General features: G+C 39.7%; 1 long non-coding RNA gene across 1 annotated transcript; it reads right to left on the bottom strand.

Moving 5' to 3' along the window:
* Window positions 1-1,762: 1,762 nt before the first annotated feature.
* On the bottom strand, window positions 1,763-13,143 carry LOC141374525 (uncharacterized). The gene is made up of 3 exons (XR_012381472.1): window positions 13,023-13,143; window positions 3,384-3,548; window positions 1,763-2,265 (listed from the first exon to the last, which is right to left on the bottom strand). It is a non-coding gene; the product is annotated as an uncharacterized lncRNA (long non-coding RNA).
* Window positions 13,144-24,116: the final 10,973 nt, after the last annotated feature.

Genomic DNA, 24,116 nt, shown 5'->3' on the forward strand with positions numbered 1-24,116 from the left:
TAAGCCAAATTGAATGAACACAAGCTGATCATTTATTATATCATCTTATTTCACTCTCTTGTCCAAAAAGGGTGCCATAGCATCCCACTTACATGTAGACAGAGAAATCTGGATCTGACAGAAAGATTTGGAGTTGAGGCAAAGAGAGGCTTAGGCTCTGTCCCTTTGGACTAGAAAAGGTGTCACTATCCTTCAGTGGTTAGACATACTACAGGCCCTTGGCAGATTGTGGCCGGTTTGCCACAATTTATCATTCCTCTTTTTAATCCTTTCACCTACTCCAGTATGCTTTTAGGTTCTCTGAACTGCCCAATGTCCCACTCGGTGCCCTACTTCCACTTGAAGATCTATCCTCCTCTTTTTGGGTTGCTGGACCCAATGCCAACCTATGGAGGGGGATGTTTCCCGTACCAGGAACAAGCAATTCTCTGACAACAGATGGGTGTCCTACAATTCAACTCCATTCTTACACTATCTACCTGGAGATAGCATCGGATCTCACAGGTCAAGGGCTCCGTCCCACAAGAGTGTTGCCCGCCCCACTTCAGACGCCAATGGCAAGCACAGGTAACAACCAGCAGTTCTAGCTACAAATCAGCAATTCCCAAGACCTACTTCTCAGGTTTAATTAATTTGCTAGAGCAGCTCACAGAACTCAGAGAAACGTTTTACTTACTAGACCATCAGTTTATTATAAAAAGATGTAACTCAGGAAGAGCCAGATTGAAGAAATGCACAAGGCAAAGTATTGGGAAAGGGTGTGGATTTCCATGCTCTGTGACTGCACCACTCTCCCCAAATCTTCACGTGTTCACCAACCTGGAAGCTCTCTGAACCTCATCCTTTTGGGTTTTCATGAAGGCTCTATTATATAGACGTGATTGATTAAATCATTGACCATTGGTGATTGATTCCATCTCCAGCCCTTCTTTCCCATCTCCCTCGCTAGCTGCTCCCCAGGTTGGACTGAAAGTTCCAACCCTCTGATCACATAGTTGGCTCCACCCATGACTGTGCTTTAGCCAAAAGTGACTTCATTAACATAATAAAAGACACCTTGATGACACACAACACTTTGAAAATTTCTAGGGTTTCCGGAGCTGTGAGCCAGGAAACATGGATCAAGACCAAATATATATGGGAAATATATTTTGGTCATCTGAATGAGCAAATATATATTTTTCTTATAAATCACAATATTGTACTTCCCAAAGTACAATACTTTCTATTTAGTATTCTACAGTACTTTCTATTTAGGACCATTGTCTCTCTCTCTGAAAATTCAGTATGAAGGTGTGTTCCTCTTGTAACGTTATCTGACTTTTCCTTCTCAGAACTGTACTCTGCAATATTGAGCATGTGTATTTGGTATTAATAATGACTGAATAATTTAAGATACTATTCTCATTTTCACAGTGCCTTAGGTAGGAGGGCATATTTCAAGGCAGGACTTTGGGTGTAGGAGTGTTGGTCTCAAGACCCTTAAGATCTGATCAAGGAAGTAACCACCTACTCAACTCATTGCTCAGCAGGAAACGCTCAGGATGGATTAAGACCTATAGAGACCTCTGGCCTTAAAAAAAAAAAAAAATGTGGCTTCCCAGTCTATCCTCATCATGTGATTCAATATAAAAATAATACAGGGCGCCTGGGTGGCTCAGTTGGTTAAAAATAATACAAAACTGTAAAATAAATAAGGGAGTCCATTAATAAAGTTCTGAATTTTTCCTATGGCAACTATTTTAATGCTTTGTTATGATAACAATTTTTTATTTTTTCACGCTCCAGCTGCCTGATGGAAGAATCTAGCCAGCACCAAGCAGACCTAAGGGAGTGAGTTGGCAACCTAGTGCCCCCTCTACAAAGGCTCACATTTGGGGTCATGACTGAGGGGTTGTCTGTGGAAAGTTTATCAACCAACCCTCTCAACGCTTTGGGCTTAGTCCTCAAGGAAGGGACGTCTTTGGCTTCACATCGGTGTGGTTCCTCCCATGCAGGGAGGAAATGCTGGGGCCACAGGGTCTTGTTAGGCCGGATTGACACTGTTTTCTGTACTCTCTATCGGGTTTCAGGGTCAGCTTGACTAGGTGGAATGTGAGTGTGCTCACTCCTGCAGACTCTCATCAGTAGGCTCTTTTGCCTCTTTGGATGCCAGATCTACTTCAGGAGTTTGTCCAGGGCCATCAGTCACCACTGACATAGGCTCCCTTGGGTCACTCCATCTGTGGGCCTACAGTAGAGTCTTCCCAGGCTTTGTTTCCTTTCCTTGAATGCAGAAGAAAAACAAGTCAGGGGCCAAATCTCCAGGAAGACCCCATGTTAACCCAACAGAGCATCATCGACCTTTATACTTATTCCTTGTAAAAACATATCAACTTCATTTAAACGAAGGGATACTTTAGCATCACTTAGGAACTATCCTATCCAGACTCGAAGTAAGTGCTTTGATTGTGCCTGTTTTGTATTTAACCAGGATATCTCCGTTAACCCTCAGGGTAAACTTCTTGGGGGTTATTATTCCCATTTTATAGATGAAAAACTGAGGCTCAGAGATATTAAGTAATTTCCCCAAGATCACTAGTAAGTGTTCGAGTCTGGATTTGCATTAAGGTTTTTCCTAATTCCAAAGCCCCTCATCTTTCTTTTCCATGCTGCTAGAAGACAATAGCATTCCTGTGATTTTTTTTTCTTACCAATTTCAAGTAATTAAATTATTTCTGTGACACTCACCTCAGTAACAAAGGGACATGACAAAAATATACAAGAGCACTCCTCAGGATGGGGTACAAGAACCCATTTACATCAGAATCTGAAGGCCTGTGTGTGGAGGAGGGAGAGGATTATCAACCTATGGAATTTACAGGTGACCTGGCTTTACCCAATACTCACTGAATCTGAATCTCTGGAAATACGTCTTTAGGAAAAAGCACCTTTAGCAAAGTCCCCATGTGATGGCTAATGCAAATTAAAACCACCATCCTAGAGGGGTGCCTGATGAAGAAGAATGAAGACCTTGAGGGAAATCTGTACATTTCTGTACATTTTATCAAGATCAGAAAGGGAAACAGCTTATTTTTCAGGATTCTATGGAGGGCATATGCATTATTTATTGTATGGGTGGAACAGAGATGCTACTTCTCTGTGTACTAACACACAGCATTGGAACTGAATGGACTTACCCAGGTTTTTGAGCTTGGCTCCTTTTTGTTGGCGTGAAAGAGACAAAAGAACCCCATGGCCCTCATGTCAGAGTCAGTAGATCTGGCAAGGTCTCTCTTTCACAAGGGCAAGTAAATAGAATTATGCAGATTGGGTTGGCACAGTCATTGCCTCTGAAACAAGCCCAAAAGCCACAGACACCCACCGAATTGCATAAAACAGACCTGTGGCCAAGAGGAAGCACACAGCAGCTCCGAATGCTGTGAAATAAAATGCTACTGATATCGCTGTTGGTATATTAGCATTGCTGGTGGAAATCATCAGTTTCTCCTTTAGGACCAAAGAAGGTCATATGTTATATCAGAAATACTAATAATATCATTCTCTTCCTAGAAGCCGAATAGAGAGGGGAAAAATTTCAAATTAGGCTTTAGGGGGAAGGAAGAATGAGGAAAGGTGCTTTAAAAAAAAAAAAAAGGACCATTAGCTGTCCCGTGTTTGAAGAGACTGGTATCAAGTGTTTGGTAGAGATTTGAGCTTGCTTGTTTTTTTTTTTTTTTTTTAAGTAATGTAAATGGAATATTTGGAAACGTTTCACTATGATCTATGCAGTAATAATGAGCTGCCTGAATGATGCTAAGAATTTTACTTTTATTATCTCATTCATTCTTCACAATACTCTCTGAAGTGGAGATTGTCCTCACCCAAAAACTACTGGGGGGAAAGCAGGGCTCGGGGAAGGTGAGTGGCTTGCCTGTGACCACATGGTGAGTCACAGAGACCATCTGGCCCCACAGCTCTGGTTCTGGCTGATTCATCCAGTTCCTGCATTGCCCCTGCATCCCCATCCCCGTTCTCTGCTAACAGCAGGCGATGCCTGGTCCAAAACAAGAACTCATCCTCTGTGCGTGGCTGCTCCATGAACGCTGACTCCAGCCAACGTCTCTTGCCGCTGTTTTGAAAATGGTCTGTAAGCAAGGGGTTCAGACGCCCTCCCAGCGTAGGTACTGGACCTGTCCCTGCTTTCTGATGGAGGAAGAGCTGGACAGGTGCCGATGGCCCATTCTGAAATGTGATAGGCTGCGGCGAAGAGCATCGGGTGTAGAGGCAGACTGCCGGGGCTTGAGCCCTGCGCCATGACTTTCGGGCTGTGTGCAGGTGGCATTGTGCAGGTTACCAAGCTGTCTCCTCCCCATTCCTGTGGTTTGCAAAACTGATGTGAGGATGAGAGAGTGGGAGGGCCGGAGGGAGGGCTGAATGAGTTAATCTCTTAGATGAACTCATATGCGCTTAGGGCGGTGACTAGCACACAGTGAACACTCCGCAGATACTGTTGCTGTGTTTGTTGTTGTCATGAAAGATTCATAATGAGAAACTTTGGGGCCCTCAGTGCAGTGATACGCAGTGCTACCCAAACGATCCACAAGCGAGCAACAGTAACTTTCAGATAAAACAGGGAGACGCTAGGAGTGTGGAGGCTGAACCAGACCACCTGTCTTCATATCTTGGCTTGACACTCACTAGCTGTAGGACCTTGGGTGGTTCGCTCAACTTTTTCTTGCCTCAGTTTTCACACAGAAATAGTAATAGTAAGAGTATTTCCTTCAAAGTCATATTATAAAGATTAACAGCCAGTTAACATTTCCAGAGTGTTTAGAAAATGCCTGGGACATAGCAAGAACTGCCTACGTGTTGGTTAATAAACAACAAAAGACCAACTTTGCCAGTTGTTGAAGTCAGACTTGTTAGCAAACTCTGGGAATGTGTGAACCTCAGCTTATGAACACCGAATCTCAGTAGCCCTTAGACTGAAGGCCTTAGGGGCTTCTGTGATCACATACAAAAATAAAAATAGTGAGAACCGAAAACAAGGCTTGCAGTTTGGGAGCAGTTCTCTGACCATCAAGGAAACTCTTGCAGGTACCACAGGCCCCAGATAATGCTCTGAGAAATTCGGGCCTCAAGCTGCGTGATCTTCCTCTGATGGTGTGAAAGTGCCCCTTCACACCTCAGGAAGTGTAGGGGGAGAGTAGCAGCATAAACAGCCTCCCATTTATGGGCACTCCCAGACCCTGCCCATGGCAAACCCAACAAGAGCGTCCTTTGGCAATGCTAAACCCGGTTACGTGCCCCATGGATCTGAGCATTTGGGTGAGCACCTCTGCAGGACACATGAAGAAGCATCTTGTGGTGCAAAGAGCATGGACTTTGGAATTAGTCAAGCCTACATTGAATTCCTGCTCCATCGTTTACCAGCCATGGGGCCTGTAACAACTTACTCAGACCCTCTGAGCCTTTATTTCTTCAACCTTATAATGGGGATGCTAATGCCTACTTATACAGTAAGTTTGATTTTTTTTTTTAATCCATATTGTGCATCTAACATAAGCAGAACAAGAGCTGTGGTTCCCCATGGATAGCGGCTGTCCTTTATTGTGTACTTGTGATGCACCCAGGCTCTGTGTCAGGCACTTAGGATTCATTATGTCCCTTTATCTCTGTAAGGCTCTAGGAGATAAGTTCTATTAACTCTTTTCTCTGTAAATGAAGAAACTTGGGGTTGTGAAGGTAAAATGCCCTACCCAGAGTCACGTGGCTAGGACTGGTGAGATTTATGGTTCCATCCTGGTTTTGTTGGAGTCTAAACCCCTGCCTCTCTCATACTGCCCATTCCCTGGCCATCTCTACTTCATTCTGGTTTGTTCAAAGGTAAACATATGGCATTGAAGACCACCCACTCTGAGAGCAAACATAGGGACTACAGTGTTAGTGATCCCAGGGTCTGTGTTTATCCTCAGGCCTTCAGAAAAGGCCAGGGCAGCTGGGGGTGAGCAAAGCAGGGCCAGGCAGCAGACCTGACCGATCCTGTTGGATGCACTTTATCTTCAAAAGGAAGATGCACTTGAGGGGCTGATTTTCAGCTCTTTTTTTTTTCTTTTAAAGATTTTATTTATTTGAGAGAGAGAGAGAGAGCACAAGCTGGGGGAGCAGCAGAAGGAGAGGAAGAAGCAGACTCTCCACTGAGCAGGAAGCCCAATGTGGGGCTCGATCCCAGGACCCTGGGATCATGACCTGAGCCAGAGGCAGACGCTTAACCAACTGAGCCACCCAGGCGCCCCATGATTTTCAGCTCTTCTAATCCTATAGTTCTGAAATAACCTGCTCCAGAAGAGACACGCTGAGTCTTGCTGTTACACAACAGAGTTTTGGAGGTATCATACTGGCTTAATTAAAGGCCTCTGATTAAAACTCTAGCACATGATAATCAATGATGTTTTCACTCATTTTTATCCTTGAATGAGGTCCCCAAACACCTTCCAGTAGTTCACTGGGCATGTTATCACCTCCTTGACTTCTATTACTCCTTCTTATAATAGTAAATCCTGGGAAGGCTAATGGGCCTCCAAATTTGGAAACTAATGTACCTGGACAGTCAGTGAAATATGGACTTCACGGTTTTATAAGAACAGCTCATTTAAGCTGGGAATCCCCCTAAGTAATGAACTTCACCTACCCCGGCTTGAGAGAGAGAGAAGCAAATAAAATAGCAAAAAACCCCATAGCACAGGCAGTGTTCCCTAGTGGGCTTCACCATCTGGGACATTCTCCTTAGACTTGAAACCAAAATGAAAATGATATGCACAGCACACACACTTGCATACATCTGATGCATCTCACATTGTGTGAGACATTTTCCTTTCTGGTTAGGAGTACCTTTGTGCAGAATGAGACTATTTTCTTCTAAAAGGATTAAGGATATTTTATCTTTCCACTCTGGAGATAGGTAGACAGGCCATTTTACAGAGATGGTCTTAGGGATGGCACACATACTGGTAAAAATGAGTTACCACTCACTATCCTAACCGTCTGCCATATGTGTCCCCATTAAATGGGTCCAATACACCAATGCAAGTTGGGTATTTCTCAGACGACCACCAGCAGTCTTCTTCAAAATTGCATCAAGCCGCTCTGATTTACTTGCTCTGCCACTTCTCTCTTTGTTGTCTTTACAGCATGCTGAATATTGGCTCCTGTTCTCCCCTCCAGCCCTTACATCCATGACCCAGTTTCAGTCTTGTCATCTGTAACAGATGCTGTCAGTGCTTCTCCCCGTTCCCTTGACACCCGTGAATGTCATGTGGATTTCCTTCCATGTGAATGGCTTCTTACAGAAAATACCACAACTCTCTGAGTGCTTTTTCAGGCTGCAGGAGAATGCCAAGGCTCCTCACATGGTAACCAGAAGTCCCAGGGAGTTAACACCCCTGGGAGCAGATAACCACCAATGACACAGGAGAAATGGTAGATAAATAACTCAGCCTCCTTGCTCCTAAGATGGACCAATACTGGCACGTAGTCTATAGTCTCCTAGAGATTCTTTTTGACCCATTTTTACCCTCCTCTATGAGTGCTTCCTGGAATCACCTCCCAAATAAACTAATCTTACTTAAATCCTGTCTCAGGGTCTGCTTTTCAGAGTATCCAACTTACAATACTGTTCCAGTTTTAGACACGAGCCTCCTCTAGTACATGGACTAATATCTGCCTCTGGAGACGTAGAGTAAGAGATCCCAGCCCCTCAATGCTACCATAGCCCCCTGAGAAATGCCCCAGGTAAACATGACCTTCACCCAGGTTCCTCTAGGCAGGAGGGGCTTGAGACATTGCAATTAACTAAATTGATGGAGAATTTCATGACTTATTCAAGTGTGTAGAGAAAGTAGACAGTTTGTGAAGAACTTTCTCAATTTACTTGAGCATGTCAGCAATCATTTTGTATATATCTGGCTTATATGGAGAAATAACACAATATGGTGGTTAAGAGCTTGAGCTCTGGAGTCACACAGAACTGGGTTCAGATCCTAGTTCTGACTCTTGCCATGTATGTGACCTTGGAGCAGAGTAGTTAGCCTCTCCAGGTCACAGTTCCTTTGACCATAACATGGGGAAGATAATAATAGAACCTACCTCAGAAAGGTGGGAGAGTTAAATGCCATAATACTAAAGCCCTTGTCATTAGAGCCCAGCACATCATACATACCCAAATAGGTAGCTGCTATCATTAATATGCCATATTATGTCCCAAGGCATAACATACCACATTATGCCCTTCATTAAGAAAGAGAAAAGTAGGTATGGATAGACACAGAAATCTGTAGATTTCATTTTCCTGCTACATAATAAATGGAGATTTGGGTCAGGGTTTGGGGGAGGGGATATGATCCCCCTGGATTAACACATTGCTCCTGATTTGGGCACTTGTTCCCTAGAAGCAGAGCCCAACATGGGCATTCTTGTATAAGTAATTTATTGTTGGGGAAGCACTCAGGTAAAACCTGTAAGGGAGTGAGGAAGGCAGGGTAGGACAGAAAAAGCAGCTAAGCCAAGATGTAGATTCAGTTGAATTTAGACTCAACCTAATCCCTGATCCCAGGAAGCGCTGGAATATGAATGGCTCTACAGAGTTATTCCATACTGAGGCAAGGGGTACAAAGAGCTGCTGCTCTTTTGTACCCCCATGTCAGTCAGTCAGTCAGTCAGTCCCCGTATGGTGTACCTCCAGGGAAGGCATAACCTCCTAGGTATTTCCGGGGGAGGTGGCTTTCATTTGCAGAGGACACTTCTCAGCAGAAGGGTGCATCTGTGAACTGTTAGCCATCAACACTCCCAGTAGCTGGGGGATGGGCACACTGGTAAAGAGTGTCCAAGTGGGACACCATCAGTTACTGTTGAACTTCTCTATTTCCATAAAATGTATATCATATTATCTACAGTAATTTCTGCCATGGTAATTAGAAAAAAAATCCACCAATGCTTATCCTGCTTCTTGATCAATTGGTAATACAAAGTATACCAGTAATCTGCTTCCTCCCTCCCCAGCCCCCAAGCAGGTGACTTCTTGCTGGACTTCGTAGTCATTGGCTATTACTAAGGAACACTTGTAAAAGCGTCTCTCCCTCTGATACCTCCTAAAACTTCCTGCTAATCTTGGGGGCTCTGAATTTGCACTCAGATCTCATCTCTGCATCTAGAAAAGTCTTGGTTTATGAGAAACCCACCAGCCCGTTTTCCCCCTCACACCATAAGTACTCTGTTTACTAATGTCTAACAGAGTTGGCAAGCAAAGGCAGGTAGTGGGAGAACCCTGGGTTCACAGTTAGGAGGCCTGAGCATGAATCCTGATTTTACCACCTATCAGTTGTATGGGTCTTAGCAAGTCACTTTTCTGTTGGGCATCCTTTCCTTTTTTATAAAACTCGTTCAAAAGACTTGCCCTGAATCCTTCACAGAGTGACTGTGTGATCAGGTTAAAACATGTATTAAAAGACGTTGTAAAACAATGTCCTAAGGCAAGTTATTCATATGATTGTGACTGCAATGATTAGTATATTGATCTTTGTCTCTAGCCTATGGTTTTGGTTGCTGTGAATCATCTCTGTGAATCCTTGTGAAAGCCTCAGCAATTGTGTCCCTTAGCTCTCTGGTGATCCATTTTCTGCTATCTCTGACATCCAAGTAATTCCTATGGGGAAGCGAGTTCCTCAGGCTCCACAAGAGATTTGCTGAAGAAAGTCCAATGGAAAGATTCCGTAAGAATACTTCTTACCGAGTGTAGTCACCTGAAGTCCTCCTTGTCTTGTTGAAAGTTAGCCAACTTTTTTTTTTTTTAAGAGTTTATTTATTTATTCATGAGAGACAGAGGGAGAGAGAGAGAGAAGCAGAGGGAGAAGCAGGCTCCCAAGGAGCAGGGAGCCTGATGCGGGACTCGATCCCAGGACCCTGGGATCATGACGTGAGCCGAAGGCAGGCGCCCAACCATCTGAGCCACCCAGGCGCCCGAAAGTTAGCCAACTTTTATCCAAGATTAGCTTCCCGGAAAAACAGAATTGTGCTAACACCAGGGAAGATGATTTCAAAATCCATTAAAATGAATGACTTAACATCAATATATTTATTTCATTTATTGCTAAATATTATTATTATTTTAATACACAAGTTAACTTTTCTTTCAGAGCTGTCCTGAGAACGTTTTAGTGCCATCACGTCTGATAGTGCCACCACGTCTGGCATTTTGAAGGCAGTGACTAAGTGCTACATGTGTGTGTTGGGGGAGACTGCCAAAGATTTTTCTTATTAAGATCTGATACTCTGAGATGATTTGTGAAATTATTGAAATTCTCTGTTCACTTTGGGTTAAATTATTGAACCTCTTGCATTTATTTATAACTCAAACTTTATTGACCACATTCTGTGTATAAAGCGACTTGACCTCGGTAAAAGGACAATCCCTATCTTGTAAGAAATACTGTGTAGGAAATGGAGCTAGGGAGGTGGTGCATGGGGGAGCGTACAAGGACGGGAAGGAGAAGACGACTGCAGAAGGGAGGCTGAGGGTGTGACTGGCCCGTCATGATTCACCGGACCGTTATATTACAACAGGGAGGATATTATCTGGTTATGAAGGCAAGTGAATGGATCACATAAACAAGTTTACTTCTATTACTGAGCTCATATAGAACCTTCCCACTTAAAATGTGGTCCTCAGACCAGCAGCACAGGCATCCCTTGCGAACTTGTTAGACAGCATGCAGAGTTTTAGGCCCCACTTCAGAGGTACTCAATCAGAATTTGCCTTTTAAAAAGATTCCCAGGTGATTTCATATTGTGGTCAATAAGCAGTCCTATAAAGAATACAAATAGTATAAGACAAGGTCTCTCCTTTCAGGAATGAGGTAGGGCTATAGGAAACTTAAAGATTTTGTGAACATTTTCCCCCCTAAAATCGGCTTTTTTAAAGGAGTTCAATTTATAGTGGAAGAAGCAGAAAAGTAAATTGATCATTGTAATATAGAGTGATGAATGAAGAGATGTGTCTACTTGCAAACAAGAAAAGTTTCACATGGAACATTGTTTAGTATTCTATCAATAGAATTGATAGAATTTTTTTTTCCTTTTGTTCCTTTTAGCACTTAAAAACTTCTTTGTTAACCAGTATGATAACAATGGAAGGAGCTAGGCTCTAACTCTCACCTCTGTGCTTCTAAAATTGAGGCCATTTGTTGTCTTTCTGAGGGTCCTCGAGGCTCTGATTTCCACTCTTCCCCAAGACAGGACGGCTCATGGGCACACCTGCTCCTATCTGGCCTGTCCTCAGGCCCTCTTTCGGAGCCTGATCGGGCTTTGCCTTGTTTCCCTGCATCTGAGTCTTAGTCTTAATAAATGGGGTCCTACCTTGCTAGCCCTGCTGTCTCCAGGTGCTCTTAAAGACTGAACTTTGTCTACATTAGAGTCATGCTTCCTAATGAGATATCCACCCATGCCTGGATTTCTAAGGGTGACCTGCCTAGAGATTCCTCATTATTATATTTACTGATCCCCTCACGACCTTCTTAGATTATTTACCATATAAGTACCATATAGAGACATGAACAGTGTAATCAAGCCAGGGAATGGGGATTTGGGTTGCTATTTTATTTTATTTTATCATTTATTTATTTTTTAAAATTATTATCTTCAGTTAGCCAACATATAGTACATCATTTGTTTCTGATGTAGTGTTCAACGATTCATTAGTTGCATGTAAGGCCCAGTGCTCATCACAACATGTGCCCCCCTTAATACCCATCACTGAGTTACCCCATCCCCCCACCCCCTCCTCTAACCCTCAGTTTGGTTCCTGAAGTCGAGAGTCTCTCATGTTTTAAAGAGTGGTCAGGATCTACTTTCTGATAAAGTAGACTCTCATATGCCATCTTTTTCTGTTTGCCTCACATCTTGTGTTTTTACTTAAAAAAAAAAAAGAATCCTCTGTAGTTATTTTAATGAGGTTCTGGGAAAAGAGCAAAGATAAACATATACAGCTAACCCACCAATATTAAATGAAGTTATAACTGCATTTTCTAACACAATTGTTAGTCACCTTGTTCTTTAGATGAGTTAGACTAAATAGGCTTATGAAAAATTTAGATATCCCCACCTGGACTCAGTTTCAATTGAGGTCCTACATTAAGAGTTTTCCTAATCCCCAGAGATCCTTGTTACAAGCACTCAAATTCTATCAGAAGGTATTAATCTAAAAGCACAGAACACCTTTTCAAACATGATTTAACATTTTAAAACCAGTTTCTCAATGATATCACCCAGATCTTCATATTTTTTAATCTTGCCAATAATTCTATGTGGAAAATAGGTGTCCAGTCTGCCTGGAATTGTTATTTAGCTCATCGGAATGCAGAAAAGTAAAAATTCTCTTATGAAGTTTAAGGTTTTTTTCCAAATTACTTAGCATTTAAATTGCTGGGATGAATGCTTTGTTCCTATTACTTTCTCACTATAGGTCTGCTTTGGAAATGGACTCTGTTATATGTTCGACAAATATTATTTTTAGTTTTTTCCTGAGGTAGATTAACTTACCACAAAGAGGGCACATTAAGGTGATGTATAAAATGAATGGCATAGTTATTAATGGACTAATAATGCATTGTCAGGCTTTAGTAGCCTGAAGACTACCTAATATGGAAGTTAACAGCAGGAGAGCCATGAAATCTTATGTCTGCTTCTTATTCTGAGAAAAAAATAAAAACGTTCATGTTAAAGCTGCAGCTTCAAAGAGTTAAAATGGCATCCTTTCCCTTTGAGGTGAAACAGAGCTGAAAAATTGTCTTTAAAGTAGCAGGGCACTAAGTCGTAGACTGTGGTTATTGACGGTGAAACACGTACTTTTTAGAGCAGTGAGTGCTCTGCTTAATGCCAGGTGATCATCTCTTCACTTATTTATTTAAAAAATGCTTATTTACTGCCTCCCTTGCACTGGCCACTGTTTGAGTACCGGGGACACAAAACGAAAATGAAAGATACTTCACCCGTCCTCTTCAACTGATAATCAAGTGGGGTAGAGAATGAGTTAACAATTTCAATTCCAAGTAGAGGTATTCAGTCCCAGAGGCACGCAGCTTTTCCTTGAGGAGCCAGGCAAGGGTTCCAGGGCAGAAAGCATTGTTCTGAGTTTCCAAGGAGGTAAGCATAATTATTGATGGAAGGCATTCTAGAACACTAAAGTTCCACAGTGTCGGGTCTGTGTCTGTACATCATTCTATCCCATCACTGAGCACAGCATTAGTACACTGTGGATCAATAAATATTTGTTGAGGGAAAGAAAAGCGGGGGATAAAATAGATGTTCAATACGGTATCAAATGAATTTGTGTGTTTATGTGTGTGTGTTTATGTATCTGAAACTACCGATGCTAAGTGGCATGTCCATACGGCCTCAGTTTAGAGTTGTTTCTCACTGGCAAAACCGACCAATGCTTCATACACAGTTGCTTGCCTAAGCAATGGGTTTACAAGTGATTGCAAGCCATTCAATTGGATTATAAAATAGATGAGCATTTTTATCTTTCAGATGTCTAAATAAGCCTTCCATTCTTACTGCCCCTGTTGTTCGCCATACAACAGAGTACGCCTTTTAAAGAATAGAATGAGATTCAGATAAAATGTAGAAAATAAATTACTTTTTCATCAAATATCTATTGAGAGTCTTTTATGTGCCAGACTCTGTAAGAAATCTTGGAGATAGGAAGATGAAAAGGCACAGTCTCTCTCCTCAAGGTGTTTATAGTCTTTGAGGGAGACAGATGCTGAGACAGTGGGTTGTAGGCATTAGTATTAAGGTATATGTAAGATATTATGAGACCACAGAGGAGGGGAATTAGAGTGTGTGGGATGAGGTGGAATTGCTTATCAGGGAAGATTTCGGAGAGAATGGAGAAAGGTGACGTTTCTTACAAACCCTGGGAGACAAGAGATTATGATGTGTGATGGTAATGGAAGAGTTAGCTAAGTATAGCATGCCAGGTAAGGAGAAGGAGAAATTAAAAAGAGATGACGGGAAATGTTCAGTGCAGCACTATTCACAATAGCCAAGACATGGAAATAGCTGATGTGTCCCACTAAGAGATGAATGGCTCCCTGTTGAGACAGGGAAACCCTGCTTCTCCTTCTCCCTCTGCCCCTCCCCCCCACACTCGTGCTCTCTCTCTCTCTCAAATAAATAAATAAATGCTTAAAAAAAAAGTAGATCTCAGGTCAGGTGTTCTTACTGCACACACAGACACACACACACAAAGGAAGATATAGGATATGTCTATTCCCTTCATTGTGGTGATGGTATCACAGGTGTTTACATGTTTATACTCAACAGACTGTACGCATTAAATATGTACAGTTCTTTGTATATCACTTATACCTCAATAAAGCTGTTAAAAAAGAAAGATGGGGGAAGTGGGAGAAGAATGATTAAATGCAGTCCAATTATAAAGAACTGTAGCCATGCAAAAGAGTTTGATATCATTCTATAACGAATTTGAAAGTTTTGAGTAGGGGAGCAATGTGGTCAGATTTGGATTTTAGAACTATGGCACTGTCTGCATAGGACATCATGCCTAGATTTGGGGAGATGACTTAGAAGGTTGTGATTTGTGATGAGAGCCTGAAAGAGATGTATGGGCTAAGAAAAGGGATGTTTTTGAAGCACAAATCAGGAAGAGTCGGAGAGGACGTAGAGAAGAAGGAGAGAGGAGATAACTGCTGGAATGTGGTCCCAAGAAATCAGAAAGGAATTGCGTCTATAGCTCAGGCAGAAATTAGACCTTTATAGGAGAGTTTTCTTTCCCGTGGAACTCTGAATCAAATCTGTCAGTTGTCTATGAAAGTAGATGATGAGGTTGGAAGCTACTACCATGCATTCTTGCCTCAAAGGAAGAGAATACTGTCTCCCCCACTTTCACTGTAACCAAACTATAGTATTTATATGGGGAGGGCTATGTCTTATTCTTTTTTTATATACTCATATCTGATACAGTAAATGAAGCATAGTAGATAAGCAGTAAATGTGCTTTCTTGCAACTCATTATGGATCCAATCTGTGAGTAAATGTGTGTAAGACTCTATAAATAACTTGAGGTTTAAGAGCCTTTGGAATTAGCCACAGTCATAGCTTTTCTGGAGACACAACTGTATACAAATACCAAAAATAAAGGTAGTATATTTTTATGTTCTTTTATGTAGATTTATTACCTAACAGATCCTTAAAGAAAGGGTCAGTAGGAGGGACTCTGTTGTTTTACAGTCGATCTCGAGACAATCAGAAATATAGAATGAATGATGAGAATATTCTTTATGAGAATGTTTGTTTTATGTCTCCAATACTTGTTGGCATGGCTAGAGGGCAGAAGATCTAATCGCCTGGGAATACAACAGATGCACTCCTGTTCATGGAAGGGACTTTTTAGAAATTCAAGTTTAAGAATTCCTGACAGCGTTTTTGGTCTCCAAGAACACTAACAGAGGTAGAGTTATAATTTGAAGCTTTTTGTGGGATTCAATTTAACTAAAAATTGTATATCGCGTACCTACTATTCTTAATGGACTGCACTCAAGGTTACCGTGCCTTTATAGAATTAAAAAAAAAAAAAGCACCACCTACAGGAAGATAATTTGTGGGATAAAGACTTTATCTGCCAGAAAAATAGTAACTCATACCTTTCTTCAAGCCCTGGCCCAGGGCACAAAGCTTGGTTATTAGAGCTAGCAATCATTTTCAACCCTGACTCGCCATGTTGATTAGGCACTTTGGTGTAGTGTGCAAGCTGCATAGCCTCGTGTTGGAGCCCTGACTTTTGAAAATCCAGAATACACAATTGAAGGGGACCAGTTCCTGACCTCAAGTACTGCAATTCTGGTCAGGGGAGGCGTACACAGGCAGACATCCAAGTGACACTAATACAAGATGGAGAAGCACTAAATGTTCTAATTGAGGCACATGCACCATTCTATAGATATTTCTAAAACAATAGGAAATCAAATAGGCATTTCTGTCCCCATAGCAGCATGACATTGTGAGGAGGCTGCTACAGGATTTATATAGCCCACCAATAAATATAGACATTTGATGATGGAGAGGAACCATCTGTGAAAATCTGAGCAGGCCCATATTATATATAAATATTCAGATAATATTTTAATTAGAGTTTCATGGATCTAGAAGTACAGAGCTAAAAATATATCTCTAGGGGGAAGTATAAAGACATCATTACATTCTATAGTAAGCATTGGCTAGAGTTGTGAACAACTAATTCAAATGAGGTCACAACTAATTATGGGGATTGGGAATTATTTTTCAGAAAGAAGTGATGCTTCACACATTGCTGGGTGGACATTTACATTAATCCCCAGAGAAAGTAAGGTTTACAGATATAAATACATCAAGAAAAAAGAAATGTAAGTATAGGAACTATAATATCTGTTTAAAGGGAAATGAGAATTTCATAGTGTTTGTGGGTGTTGTCAAAAGCAATCCCCATTCCTTCTTATGCTAGCTGGTGATTCAAGGTGAGAGAAATGCTGGTATGAATGGGTTGTGGCTGTCTCCAAGGAGGCGTATCTTTGACTGACCTGGCAAGTAGAAAACACAAGAGACTACAACTCTTATTTTAACAACCAAAATAATCTGGGTAAGGTACAAAATCACATTTTCTTTTTTAACTAAAGAGCTTAAATATGATACAAAGAAACTTAAATTAACTAAGCTTCCAGAAAATGACAAGTCTTTCGTAGAAGAAAGGAGATTCCCCCCTAAAGTAAATAAATAAATCTTCAAAACAAAACAAAACAACAACAACAAAACACCTGGTGGCTCAGTTGGTTGAGCGTCTGAGTCTTGGTTTTGGATCAGGCCATGATCTTGGGGTCCTGGGATCAAGCCCCATGTAGGACTCCACACTCAGCAGGGAGTCTGCTTGAGTATTTCTCTCTGTCTCCCTCTGCCCCTCCCCCTGATCGTGCTCTCTCTTTCTTAAATAAATAAATAAATCTTTAAAAAAAAAAAAAAGAAGAAGGAAGGAGACCCATGGCTGTTCTCATCTGGTAGAGTGTTGGGAGGTCTAATTTTCCATACATGGGAAAAAGGAGAAACCAGTCAAAACATTAAGTAGTTTAACAGAATATAGACAGTCACGATAGATTAGAATTCCAGTGCGCCTTAGCCATTGAATGAATCTCAACTACCTTCCAGCCATTTCTCTAAGGATTCACCAAGGGCTCAGGGACAGTAAACTAAACACCTGGAGGTAGGACAGAAGAATTAAGAGAGACACCCCCTGAAACAAGTCGTATTTACTCCAAATGCAAGTCGGCCACTCCCCGTAGACAAGGAAAGAGCATGAGAGCTGAGAGAAATCCATCTGATCCTTTTTAGGAATTTATCTACCAAAGGCTTGGGGGAAAGACAAGAGAACTGAGAGAAATCCCTTTGAGGCATTAAAGGCCTTCATCAAATGCAAGGTGTCTCTACAGAGATACAGAAAGCTGATAGTGGTATCAGAAAGCAATAAGAACTCCCCAGTTGCTTAATAAGTTGGCAGCCAGCCACAGTGCAGAAAGGGAGATCTTTTATGGTTAGGATGGTGGCTCAACTTTAAATCATAATGAGAACTCTGGAAACTCACCAGTGCTCAGATCTTACTTAAGTCACACAGAAAAGAAAGCCTTGCTTTTACCAACAAAACATTTGAAGGTGTTGGAGAACTGAATAAAATTAAGCAGCTAATCTAGGAGCCTGACACAACATGGAATGTGCCCTTTTTCTGAGGGTGAGTATTATTTACCTCAGTGTGTACTTTTAAAAAATATAAATAACTACAATATGTATAAAGCCAAAGAAAATATGACCCATAGACAACAGAAGAAGTGGTCAATTGAAGCAGACCCAAGGCTGATGCAGACGTTGATGTTATCAGACGGAAAAGTTACTTGTGATTTTTAAAGTGCTAAAGGATGTAGAAAAGGTGGACAAATGTGTGAACCAATGGGAAATTTTAGCAGAGACATGGAAACTATTGAAAAAGAATCAAATAGAAACGCTAAAAGTGAAAAATAAAATAAAAGAAATTAACAGTTCATTAGCTGGTCAGACTAGATGTAACAATGGAAAGAATCAGTGAGCCTAAAACAGGTTAAAAATGACTATTATAGAAAAGCCAAGAAATAACAAGTGTTGGCAAGGATGCAGGGAAAAGGGAACCCTTGTGCACTATTGGTGGGAATGTAACTTGGTACAGCCACTGTGGAAAACAGAATGGAGGTTCCTCAAAAAATTAAAAATAGAACTACTATAAGATTCAGCAATTCCACTTCTGGGTATTTATCCAAAAATAAAAAGAAAAGCATGAACTCAACAAGATATCTCTACTCCCATGTTAATTGTAGCATTATTTAGAATAGCCAGGATGTGGAAACAACCTAGATGCCCATTGATAAGTAAAAAAATTGTTTTATATACATATGCATACATACGCAAACACATGCATATATATAACATATAATATGTAATATGTAGTATGTAATATATAATATATATGTATGTATCTAGCATAGTCTGTGCCCTTAGGAGCTTATGTCCAATAGAGGAAACACATTTAAATAAAAATTATGATTCGGGAAAGAAGAGGTTGAGTAAACTGCTCTAGGAGGTCAGGGGGCAGCCTGAAGAGGTAAAAGGGGAGAAAAAAATAAGAAAAAACTCATATGCCCATATGCAGTTATTTTCCATTCCCATCTCCCTGCCCTCGGACTTCGGTAAGCATGTTGTATCATATATCAGTACTTCTTTCCTTTTTATTGCCTCTTATCCTGAATAGTATCTCATTTTATTTTGCTTATCCATTTACCAGTGGATGAACACTTGGGTTGCTTCCAGTTTTTGACTATTTTGAATACTACTGTTAAGAACATTGATGTATAAGTCTTTATGTGGACATTTTCATTTTTATGAAAATAGGAAATGAAACAGTGACTGAGACTTGTGGAATAATATCAAGAAGTCATACATGGATGTACTTGGAGTCCCTGAAAAGAAAGCAGAAAATTATTTGAAGAAATAATGGCTAAAAACTTTCTAATATAGATATCAAACCAAAGACCTGGGACCAGTGATCCCAGGAAAGACAAATGGAAATAAATCCACATGCAGGTACATCACAACTGCTATTTAAAAGAGAGAGAGAGAGAAAGAAAGAGAGACAGAGAATCTTTAAAATGCCAGAGAAAATAAAACAGACTGCGCATGTAGGGATTATAATACAAATTAGGATGATTTTTCACCAGGAACAATAGAAACCAGAAAGCAATGAAATGACATTTTCAAGGAGCTTAGAATAAAAAATACTGTCAAGCTAAAATTCTATTTCTAGAAAAAAACATTTTTAAAAAGGTAATTCAAATCACTGGTGGTAAAAATAGATAGATGATTCTGGGACAACCGGGTAGCAATTTGCAAGAAGTTAAAATTACATCCATATCTCACACCATATACAAGACTAAATTTCAAGTACTATAAGAAAGTAAAGATGAATTCTTATTTAGCCATGGTGTAGGGGAATGTGATCTAAATATGATCCAAAATCCTGAACCAGTAAAAGATTGATAAGTTTGATGACATGAAAAAAAAAAAAAGAAAAAAAAAAGACTAAAAAAAAAAAAAAAAAAAAAAAAGAAAAAAATAACAGATATAAAGAGATAATTTGCAAATAAATTTAGAGAGATGATTATTAGACTGACAAAATTCTCCTGGCAATAATGTGGAGAAACAGGCCCTCATACAGTGCAATTGGAAATGCAAATTGGTTCAACTCTTTTGAAAGAAAACGTGACAATCTCTCCTAAAACTGTATATGCACTTACCCCCGACCTATAAATCTCACTTCTAGGAATATAACCTTAAGATACACATCTAGCCGTGGCGCCTGGGTGGCCTAGTTGGTTAAGCGTCTGCCTTTGCCTCAGGTCATGATCCCAGGGTCCTGGGATCCAGCCTGGTGTTGGGCTCCCTACTTAGCCGGGAGCCTGCTTTTTTCTCTTCTCCTCCCCTCTGTTCATTTTCATGCACTCCCTCTCTCTCAAATAAATAAATAAATAAAATCTTTAAAAAAACAAAAACTAGGGCGCCTGGGTGGCTCAGTTGGTTAAGCGACTGCCTTCGGCTCAGGTCATGATCCTGGAGTCCCGGGATCGAGTCCCACATCGGGTTCCCTGCTTGGCAGGGAGTCTGCTTCTCCCTCTGACCCTCTTCCCTCTCGTGCTCTCTGGCTCTCATTCTCTCTCTCTCAAATAAATAAATAAAATCTTAAAAAAAAAAAACTAAAAAAAGATACACCTCTAGCAGTACAAATATACATATGCACAGCTTATTCATTGTGGCATTGTTTATAATAGCAAAATATTGGAAATAATCAAAATGTCCATGCATAGGAGAGTGGTGGTTGAATAAATAGAATATCCACACAAGGAAGTATTAAGCGGTTGTCAAAAAAATAAGATAGATCTCTAGGAACAGATTTTGAATAATTTCTAGAATATGTTAATGAGTAAAAAAAACAAACAAAAGAAGAGTCGCTATAGTGTACTACCATTCAAGGAAGAAAGAGAAGGTGTAATAATATACATATCAGTCTTTTGTACAAAAGAAATACAGAAAGGCTACACCAGATACTAGAGATTGGATACTTAGAGGAGGCTGGGAAAGTGCTGGAAAGGAGTGGATAATGGAAGACAGGTTAGTAGGGATGAAGATGGGGTGATAACTTCTTGAAGCATAACAGCTTGTATAATTTTGGCTATTAGAACCATTGTAACATTTTATATGCTCCAGAAAATAGTTAAAATTAACCATGTTGTAAGGAAAACTTAAAATGGAATTCAGACAGTATCCAATTAACCCAACTTTACTACAAATGCAGTGTATGAATGAATAACATAACTACATTAAAGGGTATAGGGAAGAAAAGAACTAACCTAAATAATGTTGGGAAGCAGTATTTTGACTGTATATTATAAGGCTAAAGGCAAAAAGAACTACAGGGAAATATGGTGGTCTAATTAGTAAATCTATTATACATAAGTATATGGGTTACGAATTCTCTGACTACTTTATGTGTATAGTAAGAGTAGGCAAATAAGTGAATGCTGTATAGATAAGGAGAACAACGTTTCTCACAGAAAGAATTTACAAATAAGGAAGCAGTAAACAGTGGAATAAAACTTGTAATATTGGATTGCAGTCAAAGGTATCAGTATGTACTATCCATGGCTTTTAAAAATATATATACAGATAAAGAAATATATGTCACTCTGTACATACACACACAGGTGTTTAAATACTTCAGTATATTTCATAGCTCTTTGCTGAAAGAGCCTAGGAGCAATAAGAGTAGCTAGAGCTCAGATATTGAGAAAATACCATTTTGCAACAAAAGGAACCAGAACTTGTTGGAGAAATTGATTCTAGGATTGAAACATGGAAAGTACAAGGTGAACCTTATGCATCTTGTGAAGTCAGAATATAAGGAAGTGCTTAAACATGTATAAGGAGAAACTGGATAACTCATATGTTTCTGGTAGGAATATAAAATTGTACAGTCACTCAGGAAAACAGTTTAACATTTTCTTATATAAAATTAAACATGCAATTATCATTAGGTCCAGAAATTGCACTCTGGGAATTTATTCAAGAGCAATAAAAACTTAAGTTCACACAAAAATCTGTACATGACTGTTTATAGCAACTTTATTCATAATAGCCCAAAAGTAGGGGGGGAAAGAGATGTTCTTTGATGAGTGAATGGGTAAAACACCTATTGAATATCTCAACCCTGGCATATTAGTAATAAAAAAGAATGAATTTATACACACCAGAACTTAGATTAATCTCCAGTGGATTATGCTGAGTGAAAAAAAGCCATTCCCTAAAGATTATATACTGTGAGTCCATTTATATAGCATTTTTGAATTGACAAAGGTTTAGAGATAGAAAATGGATTAGTGGTTGCAAAGTGTTAGGGACCATGATGGGGAGGGTGGTCAGAGGAAGGTGGAGTTTATAAAATGGACACCCAAAGGATCCTATGGTATTGAAACTGTTCTGTATCTTGACTATAGTGGTGAATACATAAAATCAAACAAGTGATAAAATTGCACAGAACTAAATACACAAATAAATACAAATTAAACTGGAGAGATATGAATATGATAGGTGGATTGTATCCATGTCAGTATGCTGATTGTGATATTGTACTATAATTTGCAAGCTCTCCATGTAGAAGAGCTTGAATAAAAGGTACAGGGTTCTTTCTGTATTATTTCTTACAAGTGCATACAAATTTATATTTATCTCCAAACAGAAAGTTTAATTAAAGAAAAAGGATGGTGGAATGACAAAGCAACAATACCAACACAAATGTCAACAGAAGGAGTTCCCAGTGCCTAATGCTGGAATAATTTGAGCAACAAAACAAATAATAAAGAGTATCAGATTATAATTCATATGATAAAATAAATGTCCATAGGAGTAAACTGATACAAATTAATGAATAAACATATAAATGGAAGAGACCACTCTTTTATACAGAAAAACCCCAAATACAAATGGAGAAGAAAGCTAAAATCGGTGGTCAAAAATTTGAGGAGAAATAGGCTATTAACATAGCCTCAAAATATTTCTCCCAAAGTATTTATCAATTAAAAAGGAAATGCTATTATGAATAAAGCTGCTATGAACATTCATGTACAGGTTTTTGTGTGAATATAAATTGTACTTTCTCTGGGATAAATGCCCAACAGCACCCTAACTAAATGATCAAAGTCAGTAAAACTAGTAGTAAGACAAATTAACATCTTGTGCTCCCCTTATATAAGACACTTAAAAACTGTGAATACAGTTAATGTAGTAGGTCCGATTTGTTGAGTTCTTGCTTATCTCTGTAGCCAGAATGATGACTCTGTCAAATTCTGAATACTTTAGAATAATCACAAAATTAATTGGTAATGATGTTATTCCACATGCCTAAAGTAGTGGCTTGAGATAAACCAGGTTATTGGCATGTTTGAAGTAAATATGAAGATTCATGGTATTTACTTAGAACCTGGTCCAGGGTCTGGCCATGTGGCAGAGATGTGCCTGTGTGACCAGCTCCTGTTAGGAATTTTGGATTCCAAGACTCCAGCTGGCTTTCTTGGGCAAAGATATCTCATACACATTCCTGTAGTTCACAGCTAGAAAGAAAAATGTGTCTATGTATCTTTGTCCTGCAAAAGGATGACAAAGGGATGGCAAAGACTTCTTTAGCATATGCCTATATATCTTTTTCCTGCTCTTCTTGCACATCATCTTTTGCTGTAGCAACTTTAGCTGTGAATATATCTTTGAGTCCTGTGAGTAATTGCCAAACCAGTGAGTAGTCATGGGATCCGTGAGACAGGAATACAATATCATGCCTGTGGTTTTCTTGACAAAAATGTATAAGAACAATTTACTCAATAATAAATCATGAAACGGTCCACACAATAACTGACCCATGCTCATAAAATTTCGAGGTCATGCAAGTCAAACAAAGAATGAGAATCTGTCATTTATTGGGGGAGACTAAGGATCCGCACAAATTGAATGCAATGTGAGGACTTGGATTGGATCCTGGACAAGAAAAATGACACTATGGGGAAACTGATGAAATTTGAAAATGGCAGAATTTAGTTTAGACTATTGTGTAGTTTAGTACATTATATTGTATGAATGGCAGTTTCTTGGTTTTCTTGTAAGTGTTGATACTAGAGGAAACTGGTAAAATATATATGCAAACTCTACACTATATTTGCAACTTATCTATAAGCCTACAATTATTTCAAAATAAAAAAATGAAAATGAAGATGAAATAAATATGTTTGCAGACAGAGACAGAAAATTCATCTTTAGTAAACCTCCATTACAAGAGGTGCTAAAAAGTAAAATGTTTTTAAGTCTGAATGGAAATGACAGTAGATGAAACTGAGGATCTGTCAGTAGGAATTAATAGCACCAGAAAGGGTAAATATAAAATTCTTGGTTAAAGTATACATTAAAAGTCCTCT

The sequence above is a fragment of the Callorhinus ursinus genome, unplaced genomic scaffold (genome assembly GCF_003265705.2).
Source record: "Callorhinus ursinus isolate GAN/ISIS: 27379988/994484 unplaced genomic scaffold, GSC_fseal_2.0 scaffold19, whole genome shotgun sequence".
NCBI classification, from domain to species: Eukaryota; Metazoa; Chordata; class Mammalia; order Carnivora; family Otariidae; genus Callorhinus; species Callorhinus ursinus.